Source organism: Notechis scutatus, chromosome 1 (genome assembly GCF_049901735.1).
Source record: "Notechis scutatus isolate UNSWTSFEM ecotype Mainland chromosome 1, rNotScu1.2, whole genome shotgun sequence".
In the NCBI taxonomy this organism is placed as follows: Eukaryota; Metazoa; Chordata; class Lepidosauria; order Squamata; family Elapidae; genus Notechis; species Notechis scutatus.
The window spans coordinates 306998472-307022294 of NC_142009.1; the positions used below are offsets into that span (position 1 = coordinate 306998472).

Consider the following 23823-nt stretch of genomic DNA (forward strand, 5'->3'; position numbering starts at 1 on the left):
AAAAAGGGTTTTTTTCGGACGAGGAGGGGGTCTGCGACACCCCCAACCCCCTGTCCGGCTCCCCTCTCTCTTTGGCTGCCTCTACAGGGCAGCCATATCCCCCTGACCCGTTTGGATCGGGGGCACCTTGGCGGCAAGCGCAGCAGGAATCGCGGACAGTCGCGAATTCCTACTGCCACCGAAGCCGCGCGAAACCGGAAGCCGGATCATCTCATTCTTTAGTAACAAAATTCCTTGAAAGAACCTGAATCATTGTGATCATTTTCACAACTCCATTCTGTTGGCAATTTGGTTCCTTCATTTGGAAATCTGGAGCCAAAAGTCTATGATCTGCACTAGTGATGGGATTCAAAAAAATTTACTACCGATTCTGTGGGTGTGGCTTGATGGGTGCGGCAGGGGAAGGATACTGTAAAATCTCCAGTCAGAGATGGTGTTTGCTGATTCTCTGAACTATTCAAAATTTCTGCTACCAGTTCTGCAGACCTGGTCAGAACCTGCTGAATACTACCTCTGATCTGTACTCAAAAGAAATGAAGATAGTGATCTATTCAAATGACATTATTGATTATGAATTATTTTCTTACTTTCCAAAGCAAGCTCTCATATCCATGCAATATCTAGTGTGAAGTTTAAGACATCAAAAGGCATTTCCCAGCCTGTTATTTGCACACGTGTTGGGACCACAACTCCAATAAAACTATTAAATTGAGGAAAGCCGACCTACTCGAGAGGATTTGCCCCAAATTTGTGCAGAATAAATAATGCTGTCCTATTTCCAGTCTTCTAGGAAGCTTTTGTGGTGGGAAGATGTTAATTGTGGAACTTTATTTTATATTCAGGGAAATGTGTCACTTTATTGTCTCGTATGCTTAGATATAAAGTCAAGTCCAGCACCTATACTGCTTGTTCTTGCAGTACACAATTTGGATCAAAGCCCTGGCACTTTACTTACCTTTGATACAATGCCTAGCTACTGCAGGTTTTGTATAAGTAAACAACAACATTCTACATAGAGCACATGTCCTGCTATGAGTTATAGCCTGAATTATTATGAGCTCAAAATAATAATTTGTCATATGCAAGACAGAGGATGGCAGCAGTGAGCGGTAATAATCTTTCCAGATACCCACATTGCTTGACAAAATTTCTTTTAGATTAAGAATGTTTTTGTAGGCATGTATAAACAAACTACTAAATTGGAAACAGAACTTAAAGCAGGGATTCTGTGCTGGAGTTGCCTGTATCCCAGGCTCTAATAATAATAAGAGCAAGCTGTTTCATCACTGTGAGAGGCAAGGGATCTTCCAAGCATAAGATTATTGGCACAGACAGATCTCTCACTGTCTCAATGTTATGTGGCTTCCATTTGGATCGTGCATTTGCCTTGTCATTAATCTTGCATTATATGGAAAGAGAAAACTTTTTGTGCTGGTCTGGATTCTATTAAAAGATGGAATTTCCCAGAATACCATACCTCTTTCGTTCATGGTTGGAACCAGCAGACTAGAGCCACAGCAGGCTTTGAGCATATGCAAAAAGTTGCTCCAGAATCCCAGACGTTTAATCCCAAATGATACAAAATGGCTTCCTTCCAGTCATGATGTATAGTTTTTGAAGGAACTCTGCTAGTCAGCAAATTATGATGCTTCATCTGAATGCAGAATGACCAGCAAATAAGACATTTTTCAGTTTCACCCTTTGCCTACATTAATTCCCATCGCATGATAATGTTCCTCAATACTTTTCAAATAATTAAGTTTCTCTGAAAAGATTATAATAAGTTTATAATTTTGCAGATTTAAAGCAGAGCAGACTTACAAGATAATAGGTATAAGTATAAACATGAGTAAGAATACAGGAATAGGTACGAATAAATGGGGACAATAGGAATACAGGGACGGTAGGCATGATTGTGCACTTATGCACGCCCCTTACAGACCTCTTAGGAATGGGGTGATGTCAATAGTGGATAGTTTGAGGTTAAAGGAGTGGGGTTAGAGGATGTAACAACAGAGTCAGGTAGTGCATTCTTGGCATTGACCACTCTGTTGCTGAAGTCGTACTTTCTGCAATCAAGTTTGGAGCGGTTTACTCCTGAGATTATGGATTTTTCACCCCAAAATATTGACAGCAAGGGACAATATTGACAGAACATATTAAACAGAAGTGTACAATTTAAGTGAAAAATCCAATACTGTAAAGAGAATTGTTTACTACCAGCATATCCTTCTCAGGTAATCAGAGTATAGCATACGGACCACCAATCTATTAACCAAGTGCTACTTCCTTTTATTCAAAATTATAGAACCAAGATCTTACTTTTATTTATTTTATTTATTTATTAAATTTGTTTGCTGCCCATCTGTGAGGCAATATAAACCATATCTGAGATAGATAGATGATAAAAGATAGATAGATAGATAGATAGATAGATAGATAGATAGATAGAGAGAGAGAGAGAGATACCCTGTTTCTCCAACAATATGGCCTCCCCCAATAGGAAGTCCCAGCATGTTTTATAGGCATGAAATGAAATTAAGCCCCTCCCCCAAATTAAGGCCTATATTAAAACATGCGAAATGGGGGGAATGGTGGGGGCTTGCCATTAGGAAGCACTTTTGTTGCACACCCGGATATGGTGCTGCCTGCGTTGACCCGATCACGAAGTGGCCTACCAAAGCCGAGGTCAACATCCAAGCCATCGCTGCCCGCCCGCCCGAAGATGCAAGGCGGGGGAAATTAAGTCACCCCCGAAAAGACGGCCTAGCCATTTTTTCGGGGCTCAAAAAAAAATAAGACCCGGCCTTATTATATGAGAAACACGGTAGATAGATAGATAGATAGATAGATAGATAGATAGATAGATAGATAGATAGATAGATAGATAGATAGATAGAGAGAGAGATACCCTGTTTCTCCAACAATATGGCCTCCCCCAATAGGAAGTCCCAGCATGTTTTATAGGCATGAAATGAAATTAAGCCCCTCCCCCCAAATTAAGGCCTATATTAAAACATGCGAAATGGGGGGGAATGGTGGGGGGGCTTGCCATTAGGAAGCACTTTTGTTGCACACCCGGATATGGTGCTGCCTGCGTTGACCCCGATACGAAGTGGCCTACCAAAGCCGAGGTCAACATCCAAGCCATCGCTGCCCGCCCGCCCGAAGATGCAAGGCGGGGGGAAATTAAGTCACCCCCGAAAAGACGGCCTAGCCATTTTTTCGGGGCTCAAAAAAAAATAAGACCCGGCCTTATTATATGAGAAACACGGTAGATAGATAGATAGATAGATAGATAGATAGATAGATAGATAGATAGATAGATAGATAGATAGATAGATAGATAGATAGATAGATAGATAGATAGATAGATGGATGATGGATAGATAGATATAGCATAAAGTAGCAAAGTAGATATAGATAGATAAACACTAACATTTTAATAAAAATAAAGGTTATAGCTGGAGTGCTTAGAGCCACCCATGGGGCTGACCTGGAAACAGCAAAGTACAGGCCCGTGGTGCCTCTGCCACTGGAAATGGGGCATGGGGGGATGCATGCAGCACCCTGAGCTCCATTTTTACTGGCAGAGGGCTACAGGAGGCAGTCATTGCTGAAAACATGGTGCGGTGGGCCATACATGCCCCCCAGGCTCCATTTTCACTAGCAGAGGGCTATCAAAACAAACTAAAAACAAAACAAAAGGAGAAATGTTTCCCCTTTTGCATTTGAGCATGCAAGAAGGGACAGGAAAGGAGAAAGGGGAAGAGGAAAGACAAAGAAAAAGATGGGAAGATGGGAAGAGAGTAAGAAAGGAAGAATAAGAAAAGAGGGGAAAGAAGAAGAAAAGATAATGAAGAGGGAAGGAAAAAGAAGAAAAGGAAGGAAGGAAGGAAGGAAGGAAGGAAGGAAGGAAGGAAGGAAGGAAGGAAGGAAGGAAGGAAGGAAGGAAGGAAGGAAGGAAGGAAGGAAGATTATAATGAGAGTGAGGGAGGGTCTCAGGGAAGTCCGGCCACCACAGGTGCCCCCGACATGAGTCCTGTGTCATGCCCACCATGACCACGCCCACCTCCAAGCATGCCTTACCATGGCCCTCGGCCCCCTGAGGTCAAACACAACCCTGATGTGGCCCTCAATGAAATCGAATATGACACCCCTGCCCTAGGCTAACCCTGCAATTGGTGCCCCATCCCAAACTCCAAGAGTGCTTTTTTTTTTCTCTTGAAATTTGGTTCTCTACTGAACCTGGAAGCCTAGATGAATGGAAGGGACAATGTCTAACTACGAGTCAGGGTGACTATGTGGAATTTTTCCTTTCAAAAGCAATCTTTCACTGAACAGCACTTACTGAAAAGTTGAAGAGGGAAATATCCACATTGGCTCCTGGGATTATTTTGCCTGAGTCTAAGCAGCAGTGGGGTGCCTCTGCCACATACCAAAGTGTATGTCCACCAAAGCCATTCATGTGTACTATTATTCTAGCACATGAGGTAGAAATCTCTCCATCTATTCCTGGCAATAAAAATATGCTGACAAAATAACTAAGAATCCTTTGTCCTTTCAAGAGAACCCAAATTTGTTACCTAGTGGCACGACAGGGTCTGTGAGAATGGTTTTCCATCTTTCTTGTGCACTTTCTCTCCAGGAAACAAGGAATTGGATTATGTGGTTTTTGGTCAAACTCTGAAAAGTTTTCCTCATGCATAGCACCCACTCTAATACTTACTAGAACAATTATTCTTACTTTTGTGTATAGAAATATAATTCAAAGAAAACGTACACCTGTAGACTATGATAAGAATTTCTTAATTTTATGAGATACACTTGAAAATAATTGAATGAGAAAATATAAAACTGAACTTGTTTAATTTCTATCTTATTAAAAAAAATGTGTACCTTTGTACTATGGGTCCATGTTTCAGTTTGACAAACAGTGTACATAATAGCTAGTATTTTTTCTTCAAATATTCACTCAGACCCATAAACCATATAACAGAAGAGCAGTAACATTTGATAGTTCCATTGTCATGTTAAATTGTAAAACTACTTTAGAATTCATAACAAATCACATATAATGACAATCTACTTTTGCTTAAATGTATTTGAAGAGGCAGCTTTGCATAAGGACAAAATAAAGCTTAAAATATATATGTAGCACAAAATTCAGTATCATGAGAATCTCATTTTTCTTTGCTATGATAAATATGCTTCTGGTTCCCATTTTGAGTTTAAAACAGTGAACAATAGTCAATAGGCATTCAGAAGTCAAAGACACAAGGAACAGATTTTCCCAAAGCAGGGAGTGTAATTTCAGTCCTATATATCTTTTTCCTTGGCTATCAGAATATGCAAAATAATAGCATGCAAATTGCTTGATTAGCCTATTTTTCATTGGTTGCCATCACCTTGTCCTTTAGTCAACCCCTTTTTGTTCCAAGCTGCTCTTCTCTGTACAATTTGACACTCCTGATAGATACCGGATGTGATTCCAGTGCTTGTCAGTCGCAGGATACAGAAAACCTGAGTGACTGGCACAAGTGTGGCATGCTTTATTCTGAAGTAGTCACCTCAGTTGAACTTTGTCCATTGAAATATGGGGGTGGAGTACCTGTTTCATCTAAATAGCAACCAATGCCAAACTTACAAATACTTCACAGCTTTTGCTCAGGTTGTGTTCAGAGTAAATATGCATATAATTTGTTCCTTTTGCACTCTTATTATTTAAATCAGTGAACGCTGAAATAAGATTTTTTAGCCATGCATTTTTTTAGCCTGTAGGCTGTTTTGTGGCAGATGTGTCTAATTAGTGTCTTTTATCAGTTTCTTTCTATTAACTGTCATACTACTGTAAGATAAATATAATTTCTGTCACTTGTATTTTCTTTGCCTTCTCTACTGAGAATAGAGATGGGAAAATTGGAAATGGATAAGGGGAATGAGAACTGCCTTTAAATAAAAATATGAATGTATGCTGAACAATCTTCCAGAATCTTATTTAAGGAGAGAGAGGTTTTTTTTTCCTTTCCTCTTCTTCTTAGTGTCATTCTCTCTTTCCTCATCTTGTCCCTAAATAGCCCACACTGAAAAAATTTTCGGCTAGCAGTTGCTCAACTGGAATGAGGACAAGTTGTTTTCAGTGGCCCCCTTCCAAATGCTTGTGCTGTAAGTTCTGTAATGACTAGCCTCTGGAGACATATCTGAACTAAATTTTGGACGCTTCCCTCAGCATGCCACTTCGTTTCCTCTTTCGGTCTTCTCAAGAAAATTGCAAATCCAGCAGGAGCCAGAAACTGATAACAGTAACCTAAAGGCAGATGCATCCTCTTTCTCTTGCAAGCTAAAAATGTCTAGTTCATCTCAGATGTTGCAATGGCCAAGGAGTCAAATCCCCTTTCAAGTTTAAGGAGCTGTGATGAATAAGATAAGACAGAGCACTGATGATGAGCCACAGATGTATGGAAGGACTCATCACTTAAGCAAAAGGCAGTAGAGGCATGGCATGGGTTGCTTGGAGAGAAGAATTGGATTCTCAAATGAGTTTACAGGCCAGATAGGAAAGTGGAAAATCCACAAACTAGATTAATGTGCAGCAGTGGTAGGATTCAAAAAAAATTTGGCTACTGTTTCTGTGGGCATGGCTTGGTGGGCGTGGTGTGGCTTGGTGAGTGTGGCTTGGTGGGCATGACAGGGGAAGGATACTGTAAAATCTCCATTCCCACCCCACTCCAGGGGAAGGTTACTGCAAAATCCCCAATAACCTGCTTTCCAGCTCTGTTCTCCTGTGCAGGGCAACAAAAGAAGACCCAGCCAATCAGCTGCGACTCAGGAGACAGAGAATAGATAGGGACAGGGACAGTCAGAGGTGGTATTTGCCGATTCTCTGAACTATTCAAAATTTCCACTCCCAGTTCTCCAGAACTGGTCAGAACCTACTGAATACCACCTCTGATTTGCTTTACAAGCAAAGTTGGAATATACATGCAATGCAAAGAAAAAGCTTCAGTATACCATTTTGGAACAATATTCACAAGCAGCTGTCAAGGGATGTGTGAGTACATTTTAGAGTTGAAAAAGACAGCTACTATTAATTACACCTCCTACAGCTTTGCCATCAAAGCTGCTGAAAAATCTCCTTAGCTAACCTGAGATTTTGGTTTACACTCCTTCATGTATAGCTTCAGATAAAAGATCTAGTGCGGTTTTTTTATCACTCTTTTGCACTATTTATAAAAACCAAATGTATTGCAACAACTTGCCTTTTTTCGATTTTAAATATTACTAAAAACTTTACTTACTGGCTTTTACATTTGGTTTTGTATCCTTTCTGTTTTGTAACATTCAGTGACATCTATTTCTTTACCGAACCACTTTAAGCAACTTCTTTGTATTTTTAAATCTTTGCTCCTTACTTTTAATGTGTGTTGTCAGTTATCATATTTCCTTTGCCAACACCTTCCTCTTTGCTCTACCTCATTAATTTTTGAAATCCTATTTCCCCATTTTTCTGATATCTGCTGCTTCTTCCCCTTCTTTCTTTAAAGCACATTTTAAACTATGCTTTTTGATATCTGATTTCTTGTCTCTCTGTTTGTCTTTCCATACGGTCCTGCATTTTTAGTCCACTGGTGCTTATATATATTTCCTTATGGTCACTTTTTTTCTTTTCTGAACTTTTATTATTTATATTCCTTTAGTTGGTTTTAGTTTTATTAAAAACCCAGAGTTGCTTGCCAAGTGAACAACAATATAAATGGAATAAAATAAAACAAAAACATTTGGTGAAAATATATTCTTTATTGAATCAGTCTATATCGTCCAGTTACCAAATTATATATTGCTCAAAATCACTGTAATAATTTTTTGGAACATGTGTCCATCGTTCTCCCTTTTTCCTTTCCTTTTGCATGTTCCTTCTCCTTATTCAACACAGTTATAAATTTTTAGTTTAGAATGCTAAACTATTGAAAAGTATTTCACTTCTGTATTGTAATTTATAGCTATGACATTCTATTTTTCTGAGGGCCACCTTGTATGGCTGTGACAGCTGCAGTCTATCCACAAATTGCATCATGCAGTCAGGATCACATCTGTTTAGCCTTTAGGGATAATTCAAGGACTGGCAACTACAAAGGCAGGCAGGAGTTCTGGAGTACTTAGGGTTGCTTTTAATTCACATTTTTCTTATAATTCCATATTTCACATCATTTATACTATTCTTTTGAACTTGACAGATGGTGCCAATCTCCACAGCCAGTAGCTTCCTATCTGACAGATGGAATAAACTTCCTTGTGGTGGACCAAATATGTTTGGATAGACCATTGCAGATAACAAGCTCAGTTTTGGCAAGGTACTAATGCTTAAATGTAACATAAACAGAATGGACATGAATTTCCAAGAAACACTGGGCAGAATGTTTGATTACACCAAGTGTTGCCACCCACAGAGCTCTTTGGATGACTAGACTTTTTATATTAAAGAGTGGAGGCAAAACTACCAAGATCTGATATAATCAATTGCCTCTAAGTGTGGTCTATAAAGCCCCAAATTCAAATGTTACCACACCCCCTGGACTTATGAGTCATAATTTGATTAGTTTCAGACTCTGATTCAGGATGATTGTGTCCTATATAGGACTATATATTACTAGCATAAAAAATGAAAGTAACGTCTAAGACTTCTTGCATTGAACTAGCAAAACATATTTTAGCTTGTGCAACACTGCTTTCCACCAAGAGTACATTCTATTGCCCAGAAAAGTATAGAAACTCTTTTTAACCATGAGTCCATAGAGGATCGTAGTGTGCAGAAACTTTACAGATGTGCAAATGCAATCTTATTAGGTGCAGAGGTAGTGTAGAATTACATCAGGAGTTTCCTCACCATTTTCTGGGAAGAAGAAAGAGATAAAGGATAATTAGGTTCCAATAATTCCAGCTGTTTCGAAAATATAAATTCCACTCATTTGGGGCCAGGCATAGGCTAAGGCTTAGTAGGCATTGAGCTAGTGATGCCATGACTTGGGTGGGATGGGGTGAGAGGTGGCAAAATTGAAAAGATTTCTGAAAAACACAATTAAAAAACGTGAAAAGCAGTAACTTTGCACTCTGTGAGCCAACATGCTTGCTCAAGGGTTAAATATAATTAAGAAGGAGGAAGGTGTTTTTAAGAATTCCTATTGAAGGCAAAAGACGTTCACCATAGTGAGAACAATATTATGTCTTTGCCTATGGCACCAAAATGTCTGCAGCCAGCTCTGCATTTATGATGCAGAACATGATGTTCTGCAATGTTCAGCTTATGCAGAATGCCACCTGCTTACTGAACAACATGCAAGATCTAAGTTTTATCACATGATGTTCATACTAGCTGACTAGCTAAACTATTGTTGCTGACTTACAAGGCCTTCATCAGCCCATGTACTGTTGGAAGCCCTTTCCAGCTATGTGCCAATCAGCCTTTAAGAAGGATGACTGGCACATAGTGGGGGAGCAGGGCAGGAGACTGCACATGGCCAAGAGCAACCTCCAGAGCAGCAATGAGAAGTGTAAATGGATGATGGAAGTTGTTGTAGAGCGGCGGAGATACGAGGCAGACTCGAACATTCGTTCAAAAGGCTTTATTCGGTGAATAAAGGGTTGCCGCGGCTTGCCTAAGCTAACAAGGCGAAGCAGCTGGCGGCAACAGCTGATGCCGTTTGACAGCTCCTTTTATAGCCGGCTGTCAAACGGCATCAGCCAATGGGAGCGATCGGCGCTCCCGCCAGGACTGCGGACCTGGTTGAGGACTTCAGTTAGTTTGATAGACATAACAGAAGTCTTTGGTTTTTCAGGTTTATCCAAGCACTGTTGGTGTGTCAGTTTTGTTACTGCTTAAAGCAGGGCTCTCCAACCTTGGCAACTTTAAGCTTTGCTGGCTGAGGAATTCTGGGAGTTGAAGTCCACGAGTCTTAAAGTTGCCAAGGTTGAAGACCCCTGGCTTAAAATATATTTTTTTCATTCAGAATTTAGGGCCTTTAATGATTGTTGCTGATTTAAAGATGTCACTTTTTATATGGTTTTAATGGTTTCTTGGTTTATAATTTTGTACTTTTATAATGTTATCATTGTCATTTCTAAAAGACTTTTTCAAGTTATTGTATATAGTAGTAATTGTTATTGCCATTGTGGGGGCTTTTTAACACGTACTTGGAAAGGAGCATGTGAAAATGAAATTCAGTTCATAGTTCACTGGATGCAAACTAATCTGAATGAGGTTGCTGGTCTATGTATTCTTACTGCCAATTAGTTACATATACATTATATTCCTTCACTTCTTATGGGATGAGCGGCCATATAAATTTAATAAACAAATGAACTAAAGTACATATTATCTCTCCAAAATTGGTATTTTCAATTATATAAAATAAAGCCTGGGACTGATTAGTAGCCTAATAAATATAAATTATTTTATATAAATAAATATAAATATAATTGTAATTCTTGTCAAACTGCCCAAATCAAATGGAAATCAAAACCTAATGCAACTTTTTCTGTCTTTTAACAAACCTGATTTGGTTTAGTATTTTGGCAGTCACATTTGTTTTATTTCATGCTGTTCATTTCTCTCCTTTATTCCTCAGTTTTCTTTTCCAATGAACAACTAATGTTCACAACTAGTAGCATAGCACTACATACCATCTTTGTTGTCTGTGGTTTTCTTTTAAGGATTTTGTTTTCTGGTGTGGGTTGTGTTTCAGCAAATCCTTGTTGATTTTAGCACTGTTTCCCCTTTAATTCTGAAATAATTCTTTATTATAAGTAACAATAACTGGTTTGGGTTTTTTTTCTTTTTTAAATTCTCTACTCCTGGAAATCCTCAAAAAACACACAGATGTACTAGATTTTTGATAAAATATACATCCTCTGTATTTCATATTGTCTGGTAATTTCAATACACTCACATGTACTTCAACTTGTTAATTACCTGAATTATTGAACCAATTTCAATTCTGTACTTGAAATTCTTTAAACAGATATTTATTTTTACCCCATTCCAGTGAACAAAATTAATCACAAAGCTTAAAAGAAGACCAATAATAATACAAAATTAGAAATAAAGGGCTAATCACATGCAAATAATAATTGTCTGAACCTTCTTATTAGAAAAATCAAGGGAACAGAATTTAGCTGACCTTTCAAAGTTCTTCCCAAAATTTCTGGGCAGAAAACTCAATAAGTGGCTTATTTTAATTTCTTCAGAAAGAGAAATTATCTGACAGTTTAGCAACAGTAGGATTGCATTACAAACAGGAAAATTTCTCTTGTAATGTTCTCTCTTAGAATGTAATTGAAGTTTAAGTTGCCAGAAAAATTTCATACCACTGGAGGGAGATTTATATAATAAAACATTCCACTATCTCTTGGCCATATCTCCTTCATTATGTCAGCCCAAATACACATACTCCTTTCTTGAGAATTTCCATGAAATTGTCTTCTTTAAACAAATTTTAACAGCAACTTTCTTTTTTATCAAATTAAATGAGAAAAGCCTCAGGATAATTTTTCTACTAGACACTATTCAAAATATAATTGAAGGACAACATTACTAGGTAATTATTTAATTTAACCTTACATATCTTTTATATGCATACTATACTGCCATGTAGCATAAGTTAAATTTTCTGATTTGGAGATCAGAATGTCACGGGACAGTTCAGTCATAAATGAGTCATAATCAAGCACAAATTTATGTTCCCTAGCCATTTAATTTCTGTTTTACAACCTTGATTCCTTTATTCCAAATTCTATCTAGAATAAGATAGAACAATTTAGAACAATAATTATATTGTGATAAATTTATAAGCACAAGACCTTTTTAGAACTATCCACATTGGGATGAAGAGCATAATTAATTTTGAAAAAATAGCATTGCAACTTTTTGACATCAAACCTAACTTAAACATCTGCATTCTCTGCTTTATTTAGACTTTCAGAGCTACTGGTATTAGAACAAACCTCACTCACTTACCTCCTCAGTGACAGGATTGGTTTACACAGGCAAGAAAAAAATGTATAGAATAGGTGGTGCCTGGCTCAATTGGAGGTAACTGAGATGGAAACTTATCAAACAGATCCAACCTACAAATAAGAAGAAATTTCCTGACAGTGAGAACAATTAATCAGAGAAATGGGATGCCTGCAGAAATTGTGGGTATCCCCATCACTGGAGGTTTTTAAGAAGAAATATATCCATAACAGTACAGGGTCTCATGCTTCAGCAGGGGTTGGACTAGAAAACCACCAAGGTCTCTTCCAACTGTGTTATTCTTTATAAATCTCTCCACTCAGTCTTTCCAAGAGAATGGTGATAAACAATATTTGGAAATGTCTATTAGGTCTTCTGATAACAAAATCTCATCTTATTGGCTAACATCAAGGGGAAGATGACTTCGAAAAAGCTTCCTCTCTAACCATAACATGAAAGATGAAGTGAGGACTAGCTGGGAGGGGAGGTGAGGAGAAGCCAAGCAAGGCGCCCCTCCATGTGAGTGACATTGAGTTGGCCACGCCCACCCAGTCACATGACCACCAAGCCACACCCACAAATTAGGCCACGCCCACAGAACCAGTTGTTAAGAAATTTGAATCCCACCCCTGCCTGACTTTCCTCCTACTTGCTTCTGTTGGCCTCTTTTCCACATCAGTGACATTTTCCAAATATTGTCCACCATTGCTTAACATTTGTTTGCCAGTAAGAGTACTGAAAGATTTACAGACCAAGATTGAATATGTTTACTCAGAAATAAAATCCTACACAGGTCAACAGAGCTTACTTCCTAATAAGTAAGACTATAATTTGAATCTTAAAGTCTTTTCAGCCTGGTGCTTTGGGGTCATGGTCACCTATATCAGGCTGGAAGGACTGTTGCAGCCTAACACACCAAGGAGGTGCCAGGTTGTCTCCTTCATTTCTTATGGGTTTATTGAAACAATGTCATCTAATGGGACCCAGGATGTGTGCTATTTCTTCTATGAAGCCTGTCTTGTTCAACAGCCTCCCCCCGAGACTTAGATGGTCCTAATCCTGCTGGTTTTCCAGAAGATTTTGATGATCTGTCCTTTCTCTTGGGCACTGGGTCTAGGATGCTACAGGAGCTGATAGCAATGACTTTGTTTCATTTGGTCAAGGAGTTGTGAGGTACCTTAATCATTTTAAATTAGTGTTTTCATTTGTTTATATTGTGTTGTTGTTGTGTATTGTTATTTATACAATCTACCAATAGTTCTAATTGGATTTGCCACTTTTAACTTCCCATAGATCCTTTCCAAACATCTACAAAAGTTAAAGGTATTTTTATTTATTTATGTTTTTATATACTTGATTTATCTAGCTGCTCATCGCAGCAAGTGACTTTGTGAGATTCTCACAATACATGTGCTAGTCCTCTCCATTTCTATTATTTAAGTGCTTTTGCCGATTTTCTTGGTGTGTTATTGTTGGTCACGCAGTCAGCCAAAGGTTTACATTGGATTTTGCATTTTTATAATCTTCACAAGGACCTGGGATAGACAAATGTTGTTGTTTAGTGGTGTTAAAGGTATTATTGCAGGATGTAGGTGCCAAATAAAGCTGCCTATTGCAATTGATTGATGGTGATTTTGATTGCCATTATTTGCAGTCTATGCAGTTTTCTTGCAACAGCTAATTGGATGATCCACTGTTTCTTCAGCTTCTTTGAGAGATGAAATTTGCTGTTTGCCTTTTCAATTTCAGCTTTATATGCATTTGTTTTTAAGGCTTGGTCTTGTCCAGCCCAAATTCGCCCATCTGCCTTTTTCTTCAATTTTCCTGCTTTTAGCCATTCCCATGTCTTCACGTTATCTCCTCTGTCTGGGATTTTTTTAATTTACTGGCTATGTAGTAGCTTGCCTTGCCATGTCTCCTTTCTATACTTTCCTATAATCCCAGAGGTGGTATTCAGCAGGTTCTGACCAGTTCTGGAGAACCAGTAGCGGAAATCTTGAGTAGTTGGGAGAACCGGCAAATACCACCTCTGACTGGTCCCGCCCCCATCTATTCTCTGCCTCCCGAGTCCCAGCTGATCAGCTGGGTCTTCTTTTGTTGCCCTGCACAGGAGAACAGAGCTGGAAAGCAGGTTAGTGGGGTGGGGAGGGAATGGAGATTTTGCAGTAACCTTCCCCCAGGAGTGGGGAGGGGATGGGGATTTTGCAGTATCCTTCCTCTGGAGTGGGGTGAGAATGGAGATTTTATAGTAGCCTTCCCCTGCCATGCCCACCAAGCCACGCCCACAAAACCAATAGTAAAAAAAAAAAAATGAATCCCACCACTGTGTAAGCCAGTTTGGTTTCTGGGGTATTCAATAAGCCTTCATGATATACTAGCTTCAGTGGATCTTCTTCACTATCCTTCATTTACTCTTCTAATCTTATTTTTTCTTCTTCAACTGTATGTGTACTTGAAACATTGTACACCCACCAATTTTCCTTGGTAAGTAGAATCTGTCAACATTACTGCATGATGAAGGTTCATCGTCATGATTTTTCCGTTCTTCCTCTTTAAAGGTTTTAATTCAGTTTGAATCCAGTCTGCTGTTCCGGCTATGTATCTTATGACCGGAATTGCCCAAGTGTTAATTTCCTTGATGGTATTTCCTCTACTCAGTTTGGACTTTAAGAGCTTCACTTACTTGATGTTCTCACTTCTAACCTTCTTCTTGACTTCAGTGTACTTGAAGTTGTCGTCTTAAAGGATGCCCAGGTATTTATAGTGAGCTCCTTCATCCAGACACTTGACATTATTTCCATAGAACATCTTGATTCCTTCGGTTTTATTATTTTTCCCCTGTTGAGGTAAACGTGCCACATTTGTCCAGTCCAAACTCCATTGCAATACCTTGGCTCTCTATTCAGACAGGATTGAGCAACTATTCTATTTCAGATGGTGTCTTTTCATACAGCTGCAGATCATCCGTGTAAAGGAGATGGGGTAGTCTGATAGATGTTTTTGACATTTGATAGGCATGTCTTGACTTATTCAGGAATTGCTGATGAATGAATCAATGAAATGACAAATTAATAACAATTGTGAGTCTCCTGCGAAAAATTCCTCTCTTGATATTAACCTCTCCCAGTCTATCAGGTTTGACTAGCAACTGTGTCTTCCATTGTGCCATTGATCTTTGCATAAAGCTTCTGATGTTTCTGTTGACTTCTCTTATTTCTAAATACTTGATTAGCTCAACATGTGGCAGGGAGTAGAACACCTTTTTGTAATCAATCCAAGCTACATTCAAATTGGTCTTCCTTTCTTGCAGTTTTCCAAAATCATTTTATCAATTAGGAGCTGATCTTTTGTCACTCTGCTGTTTGGACAGTTACCTTTTTGCTCAGGTGGAAAGAATTTATTTTCAACTAGATGCTGTTGGACTGCATCAAATACAACACCAGTTACTATTTTGAAAGTTGTTAGTATGCAGGTAATTGGCCTATGGTTTCCTCGTGCTGCACCTTTTTGGATCTTTCATTATCAGATAAGTTTTATAAGATGTTAGTACAAATTCAATTTCACCTCTTTGCATATTTTGCTAAATTGCTTGGCAATGAATGATTGTAGATCAGTCAGATGTTTCAACCAAAAACTATGCAGTTCATCTTTTCTTGGAGCTGACCAATTCTTGATCTTCCTTGCCCTTTTCTCTACCTTTACTGCTGTCATTTCAAGGTATTTCCTTTCAATTTCTTTTTTCTTTTTTCATTTTCCACTCCTTCATCCAGGCTGCATTATTATAATATTTGTTTGGATTGTCCCAGGGGTGGGATCCGACTGGTGTAATTACTGGTTTGGTGATTTACGTTTTGCATGCGCATGTGAAACATCGTCAACTTGCTGCCTGGACAGCTGAGCAGCGCTATGCACGGGTGCGCAGCATTTGAAAAAGCACTTTTTTCCTACTTTTTCAACTGCAGCTGTGCCGCGCAAAGCAGCTGAAGTTGAAAAAGCAGGAAGTAAAGGTCAGGTAAGAGACCCGGCAGGTGGGTGGGCCAATACAGCAGCAGACATAGAACCAGTTCTATGTCTGCTGCTCTTCAGAGCTACCGGTTCTACAGAGCTGGACAGAACCGATAGAAACCCGCCCCTCGATTGTCCCATAGCCATTCTCAGAACTGCATTCTTTTTTTCCTTTGTCAGGTGATACTTGGCTTAATAATAATAACTTCAAGAGAGATTTGGAAATCCTAGTGGACAATCACTTAAATATGAGCCAGCAGTGTGCTGCAGCCACCAAAAAAATCAGCACAGTCCTAGGTTACATTAATACAGAAATATAATCAAGAATGTGTGAAGTGCAGCGCTGCTGTATAATGTAAGATCAAAGTTGGAATGTTGCATCCACTTTTGGTCATCATAATATTAAAAAGATGTTTAGTGCAGAGAAGAACAACAAAAATGATTGGGGGACTGGAGGTTAAATCATATGTAAAACGGTTGCAGGAATTGTTATGTCTAGTTTAATGCAAAGATTGACTAGGGGTGACATGATAGCAGTGTTCCAATATTTGAGGAGTTACCACAAACAAGAGGGGGTCAACCAGGGGTGGGATCCGACCGGTGTAACTACTGGTTCGGTGATTTACATCCTGAAAGATAAAGACATATATGCTTTTCAAAAACGAGTGACGGAAAGGAGAGAAGGAAAAGTTACTAAACAAGAATTTACTTGTTTATTTTTCATTGGAGTGCTTAACATTTTTGATTAAGATGAAATATTCAATTTCATCCACTATAAAGATTTATTTATCTGTATATATTTATCTGTATTCTGTTAGTATTGCTTCTCTAAACACATCTGCAGATTAAATTCTTTGGGAACATAAATTACTATTATACTTTAAATATTATACTGGAAGATATTGTTTCTTACTGCAGCTCTGGCACTATTCCAAAAACAAGATGTGTCTAGCCGATAGAACTAATACAACATTTTTATGAAAAGTTATTAGAGTCAACAAGAAGGAAGAGAAAGTTAGAAGAATAGAATGACAGAAAAAAACACTCTTGAATCTCTGGAAGGGGCTATTGTCTAGAGAGGCATAGTTGAACACTGAATTGGAAGTCCATGGCCATTTTACCATTTTATGAAAAACAAAACTGTCTGGTGTTTTGAAAATAATTTTAAAGCAGCTTTTTTTTAACACAAATACCCTTCAGATACATGAATCCCTACCTCTCTTATTCTCAGCAATGTCCTTGCTGGCTAAGAATTCTGTGATTTTTTTCTTTCACGGTGTTACCGGTCAACTCTCAAAAATTATATAAAATAGAAAATTACTCTCAACTTCTAGTTTACATCCTAATCAGTAATTCTGATGACTGGATAAATATTTGATTGATTAATCCTTATCAGTGCCGCAAAATATTCCTTTGCCCAGGATCACAACAATACATTGCTATGAGAACCAAGGTTGGGTTCAGGCTTGTGGAAGACTCAGAGAAAATACTTGTCAGATCAGCTGGTGAACAAAGAGCTTGAACTAAGAACCCGGATCAAGTCTCCATGTCTGAGCTGTGATTGCCTGGGCTAGTTCCTGCAACTTTCTTGGCAGGATTTCAGAAGTGGTTTCCCATTGCCTTCTTTTTACAATTAAGAGAAGGTCCCCCCAACTGGCTTCGTGCCTAAGATGGGACTGCAATTATAATACAACACCTGATGCCAGTACAACACCTGATGCCAACAGATAAAGGCAGAATGCATAAATTACAACTGCAAGCAAGAGGAAAACATCCTACATACAAAATCCACCTGTGCCTTCTACAATTTTGTAAACACCAAATTTAAAGACTCAAGAACCATCCCACGCCTAAAAAGACCAAATGGGAAAGACTGCAACAATGAAGCCGCTAAGGCCAACTTCTTCAACATATTCTTCAGTTCAGTCTTTGTAAACAGCAATGTCACATTTCCTAGTCATACCACAACTAACTGTAATGATCTACTACATATTGACTTTACAGAAAACGTAGAAAAGGCACTACGTAACCTAAAACCATCCCTATCTATTGGCCCTGATGGATTATGTGCATACTTCTTTAAAAGGCTCTCCTCTGCCATAGCGGAACCTCTAAGCATTATATATGAGATATCATTCAGAACCAGCTCCTTACCGAACCTATGGTCCTTAGTTACGGTCATCCCTATCTTCAAAAAAGATGATCCCAGCCTAATTAAAAACTACAGACAAATCTCACTGTGTTGTGTCATGTGCAAAGTCATGGAATCCCCTCCACTTAGAGTCAAACAACCTACTCTCCCAAAAACAATTTGGTTTCGGGGGGAAAATTGTCCTGCAATCTTCAACTCCTACACTGCAAAATCATATGGACTACTCTACTTGACCAGGGTAAAGCAATAGATGCAATTTACATAGACTTCTGCAAAGCCTTTGATTCAGTGGTACATGACAAACTACTGTTAAAACTAAACTCTTACGGAATTTCCGAATCCCTTCATAAGTGGATTACTGCGTTCCTGTCAAACAGGCAACAAATAGTAAAAATAGGGAGCGCTATATCAAACCTTGCTCCAGTTAACAGTGGTGTCTCCAAAGGCACTCTATATAAATTATCTTTGCGATCACCTTATAAGCAACTGCATCCTCTTCGCGGATGATGTAAAACTATTCAACACCACCAACAATGCTACTGTCCTTTAAAGTGACCCTGATTGTGTGTCTGAATGGTCAAACAATTGGCAACTCTAAATTTCGACCAACAAATGCTCTGTCCTACACATTGGAAAAAAATCAGTACACCAAATACAAACTAGGCGGATATGACCTTGTTGATGACGCTCACTTTGTCAAGGACCTTGGAATACTCATATTAAATGACCTAAGCACCAGAGCTCACTGTAACAGCATTGCCAAAAAGGCATTAAGAGTTGTAAATCTAATCTTACGAAGCTTCTCTTCTGGAAATATTGAATCGCTATCTAGAACATACAAAACTTTTGCTAGACCAATACTCGAATACAGCTTCTCAGTCTGGAATCCGCACTGTATATCAGACATTAATACAATTGAGTGAGTCCAGAAGTATTTCAAAAGAAGAGTACTATTCTCCTCTGCTCGCAACAGAATACCCGATATCACCAGGCTTGAGATTTTGGGTTTGGGAAACCTTGAACTACGCCGCTTATGGTTGGACTTAAGCGTAGCACACAAAATAATCTGCTACAATGTCCTACCAGTCAATGACTACTTCAGCTTCAACCACAACAATACAAGAGCACACAACAGATACAAAATCAATCTAAACCGCTCCAAACTTGATTGCAGAAAATATGACTTCAGCAACAGGGTGGTCAACGCCTGGAATGCACTACCTGACTCAGTTGTTATATCCTCTAAACCAGGGGTCCCCAACCCGGTCCGCGGACCGGTACCGGGTCATGGAACAAGCCTTACCGGGCCGCTGGTTGCTGGGCGCCGCCATCTTTTTTTGGTAAAAAGCGCTTCTGGTGAGCTTTTCCGGGTGAAAGCTCACCGGAAGCGCTGTTTCGTCATAAAAGATGGCGGCGCCAGCCTTTCGTGAGCTTTTCCGGGTAGAAAGCCATTTCTACCCGAAAAGCTCACCAGAAGCGCTGAGCGCCGCCATCTTTTATGACGAACAGCGCTCGGTGACGTCACCGGAAGCGCCTTTTCGTCATAAAAGATGGCGGCGCCCAGTTGACGCCGTGCCGGTCAGCGGCGCCCAGCTGATGTCGGAACCGGGCCACGGCGTCGAAAAGGTTGGGGATCCCTGCTCTAAACCCCACTCCTTTAACTTCAAACTATCCACTGTTGACCTCACCCCATTCCTAAGAGGTCTGTAAGGGGCATGCATAAGTGCACAATCATGCCTACTGTCCCTGTCCTATTGTCCCCATTTATTCGTACCTATTTCCTGTATTCTTACTCATGTTTATACTTATACCTATTATCTTGTAAGCAATTGACAAATCAAATCAAATCAAATCAAATAGATAGATAGATAGATAGATAGATAGACAGACAGACAGACAGACAGACAGACAGACAGACAGACAGACAGATAGATAGATAAATTCAGAGTTCTGGTTTCTAGCCTGGTGCCTTAGCCACTATATCAAACTGCATCTCACACCCAAAGATACTTTTCAAATGGCAACTGGAATTTCTTGGAGTTTTTTCCTTTGAAAATGTTTTGCTTCTCATCCAAGAAGCTTATTCAGAACTGAAGAACTGAAGAAGCTTAACAGCTTAACAGATAATCAGAGTTGGAAGGGACCTTGTAGGTCATCTAGTCCAACCCCCCGCCTCTTGGATGAGAAGAAAAACATTTTCAAAGGAAAAAAAAACAAGAAAATTCAGTTGCCTTTTGAAAAGCTCCTTTGAGCAACTACGTCCTGGATGATTGAGAATCCCCATAGAGATTCTGCCTTTCATATTTGACCTTGATTTCCCTTACCTTACCTTACCTTGCCTCACTTCACTTAATTTTATTTCAGAGAGAAGACTTTTCAAGTCTATATTTACAATAGATATTAGATCTCTTTGTGCCAAATACTTTACGGTACTAAATTATACCTCATAGAGGGAGGCAAACCTTCCCATTCTGGTTTCTGTCTAAAAATAAATTGTTTACAAACAAATGAGCTTCCTTACTGGAAGGAAGCAGTACTGCAATAGGCAAGCCCTGCCAAAAGGCAGTTGTTGTATCAATTCCGCATTAGTGACTGTTGAATCATTAACACATCCTGTTTAAATACAAGGCAAAATCATGCTCCCCACAATTGATTAGAAGAAGACAGCTCCAGGTCAGTGACCCTTTCAGAATAGGTAACCTTCACCAAGGAAAAGTGTTGCACTAACAGTAATGGATCAATTATGCACCTCTGATGCAAGGACAAAACAGAACAAAGGTCCTGCTGTAGAAACACCAGAAGTTGTGTCATTGCTTCATGTACATTCACGGTGTAAAAAAGATGTTGAGACTCTAGAAAGAGTGCAGAGAAGAGCAACAAAGACGATTAGGGGCCTGGAGGCTAAAACATATAAAGAACGGTTGCTTGAATTAGATATGTCTAGTTTAATGAAAAGAAGGAGTAGAGGTGACATGATAGCAGTGTTCCAATATCTCAAGGGTTGCCACAAAGAAGAGGGAGTCAAGCTATTCTCCATGGATGGAAACTAGTCAAGGAGGGAAGCAACCTAGAATTAAGAAGAAATCTTCTGACAGAACAATTAATCAGTGGAACAACTTGCCTCCAGAAGTTGTGAATGTTCCAACACTGGAAGTTTTTAAGAAGAAATTGAACAACGATTTGTCTGAAATGGTGTAGCGTTTCCTGCCTAAACAGGGGGCTGGACTAGAAGGCCTCCAACTCTGTTATTCTATCCTATCCTATCCTGTCTTGTCCTATCTTGTCCTATTCTATCCTATCCTATCCTATTCCATCCCACCCTATCCTATCCAGGGATGTGATCCAACCAGTATAACTACCGGTTCTGTTGCTCTGCATTGTGCATGCATGCGTGTGCATGCGTGAGTCACGCGAGTGCAATTTACAACCTGCTAAACTGCCCGGACAGCTGAGTAACGCTGCGTGCAAGTACACAACGGTTGGAAAAGCCCTTTTTTCCTGCTTTTTCAACTGCAGCCGTGTCGCGCAAAGCAGCTGGAGTTGAAAACGCAGGAAATAAAGGTCAGCAGGTAAGAGCCCGGGCGGGTGGGTGGGCTAAAGAGCAGCAAACATAGAACCGGTTCTATGCTGCCTCTGTTTGCTGCTCTTCAGAGCAACCGGTTCTACAGAAGTGGACAGAACTGGTAGAATCCACACCCTGATCCTATCCTATCTTATCCTATCTAACTAAAAACAGGGTATGTTCTACACTGATTGATGGTAGTTCTATGCAAGAATCATCCAAGAGGAGATCACAAATCAAACCTGGGACTTTTGATATCCAAAACTTATGCATTATCACCAAATCATCACCTTCCCGGTTCCACCATTCTCCATATCCCAACCATCCCTATCCAGAGCAGGGGTTTCCACTAGTTTGAGCTGAGCTGGCCAATTTTCCCCATTGTCTTCAGCGAAGGAAGACTTTTAAAAGTAAACAACCAAATTTTGCATTCATAACTCCTATCCTGCTAGCTAGAACTTTGGGGGTAATGGAAGATTTGGTGGTACTTCACTTTTTGCTTCTTAACTAATTGGTAACAGTACTCTTTAAAATTATTGCACAAGCTAAAGGTATCATTGTTCCTACTGTATGTAATTTTCCAAATATGAAAATTACAAAATACCCTCACCAAAGCTAAATTACTATCCACAAAAACTTGTGAAAGAACGAACTGGTTATTTTTTAAGATGCAGAAATATCACTTTATTAAAAATGAAAGTGAAAAAGAATGAAGCTCACCAGGAGAGTTGCTTCTCTAAATCTAGCACATTTTGCAGACCTGTTAGAGAAAGAAATATGGGTCCAATGATGAAAAGAAGGGGCAGAACAGAAATATAATAACATCTACAATCCATACAGAAACCATTCAATAAATTAAGCAATGGCAAAAAGACATGTTTAAATTTATATGTCAAGGAAACAAACCACAAGTTAATTATAAAGTGTTACAAGATACGTAGCTGGATCTTCTTTATATTGCTACAGAAATTTAGCTGGGGGAAGGAGGTATTTGCTATTTCATATCTGGAAAATAACATACAATAGTAACAATAATACTTCTAGCTTGTGCTATATTGGGTTTACCAGGCTTGAAATTATATTTTGGTGTGTGTTGCTGGGTCTGGATGAAAGAGTGGATATTGCTGAGAAACAAGAAACAAGATCATAATGTGAGGTTTGGGTGACATGGATATTTATGATAATCTTAAAATTAATGTGGATTTTAAAATTATTTATTAGATGAATCATATTGAGAATATGGAATAAACCCAGACAGTGCCCCAAAACACAGATATCAACTCAGGAAGCATTTTACAGAAGAGAATTGGCAGACAAAAATAAATGGTTAATATACTAGGATTTATTGGAAAACTATCAAGGAGAATTTAAAATAAAATCAAAAGAGCAATTAATAGCAGAAGGATGCAGTTGATGGTTTTCCTATTTGAAAGATTTAAAATGAATAAAAAGATAAAAAGGCATGGAGCAAAATAAGAATTTAAAATATAGTTATGTATCATTGATGAATATTTAACTGCTAAAATATACAAAATTGTGTTGAAATTTGAACAGAGGAAGAACAGGTCAAAGAATTTGTGATAAAATGGGCTAAAACTTGCTTTTGGTTATTATATGGAGATGAATCATTGGAAATATGTAGTGAAAAGGCATGAAGTTTACATTGTGTTAGAATCTCAAAAAGAATTTTTATAAAATAATCCGCTGTTGGTATATGACATTAGATAAATTATCCAGAATGTATAAAAATGCTTGAAAAATACTATATATTGGAACTGTGAACAACATGGACATTTTATTATGTTTGGAGGACAAATAAAAAAGCTAAAAAAATATGATACAATACATCCTTTGATACATAAGATTTTTAAAAAGCAATTGAATCTTTAATTGAAGATTAAATTCAATTATTCGGTTGAAATAACAACTTTCCCTTTTAGGATTAATGAATAAAGAATAACAAAAAAGTTATGGAAGATTATTTCAATAATATGATTATCACAGTGAGATTACTTTATGTGCACCGATTGAAGGTTTTGACATTATTCACTATGGAGGAATTGTTGTAAAGTTGACAATTTTTTCTGAAATCGCTTT

General features: G+C 38.7%; 1 long non-coding RNA gene across 6 annotated transcripts in view; it reads left to right on the forward strand.

The window, feature by feature from the left end:
* LOC113420347 (uncharacterized) overlaps window positions 1–23823 on the forward strand; it is a 142698-nt gene that overhangs the window by 47085 nt on the left and 71790 nt on the right. For 5 of the 6 annotated variants that reach the window (XR_015746844.1, XR_015746846.1, XR_015746847.1 and 2 more), the window contains one exon: window positions 8235–8351. This is a non-coding gene — a long non-coding RNA (uncharacterized LOC113420347). Of the gene's footprint in view, window positions 1–6193; window positions 6314–8234; window positions 8352–23823 lie in introns of those variants that run through there. The other variant, XR_015746850.1, reaches the window with a different exon arrangement.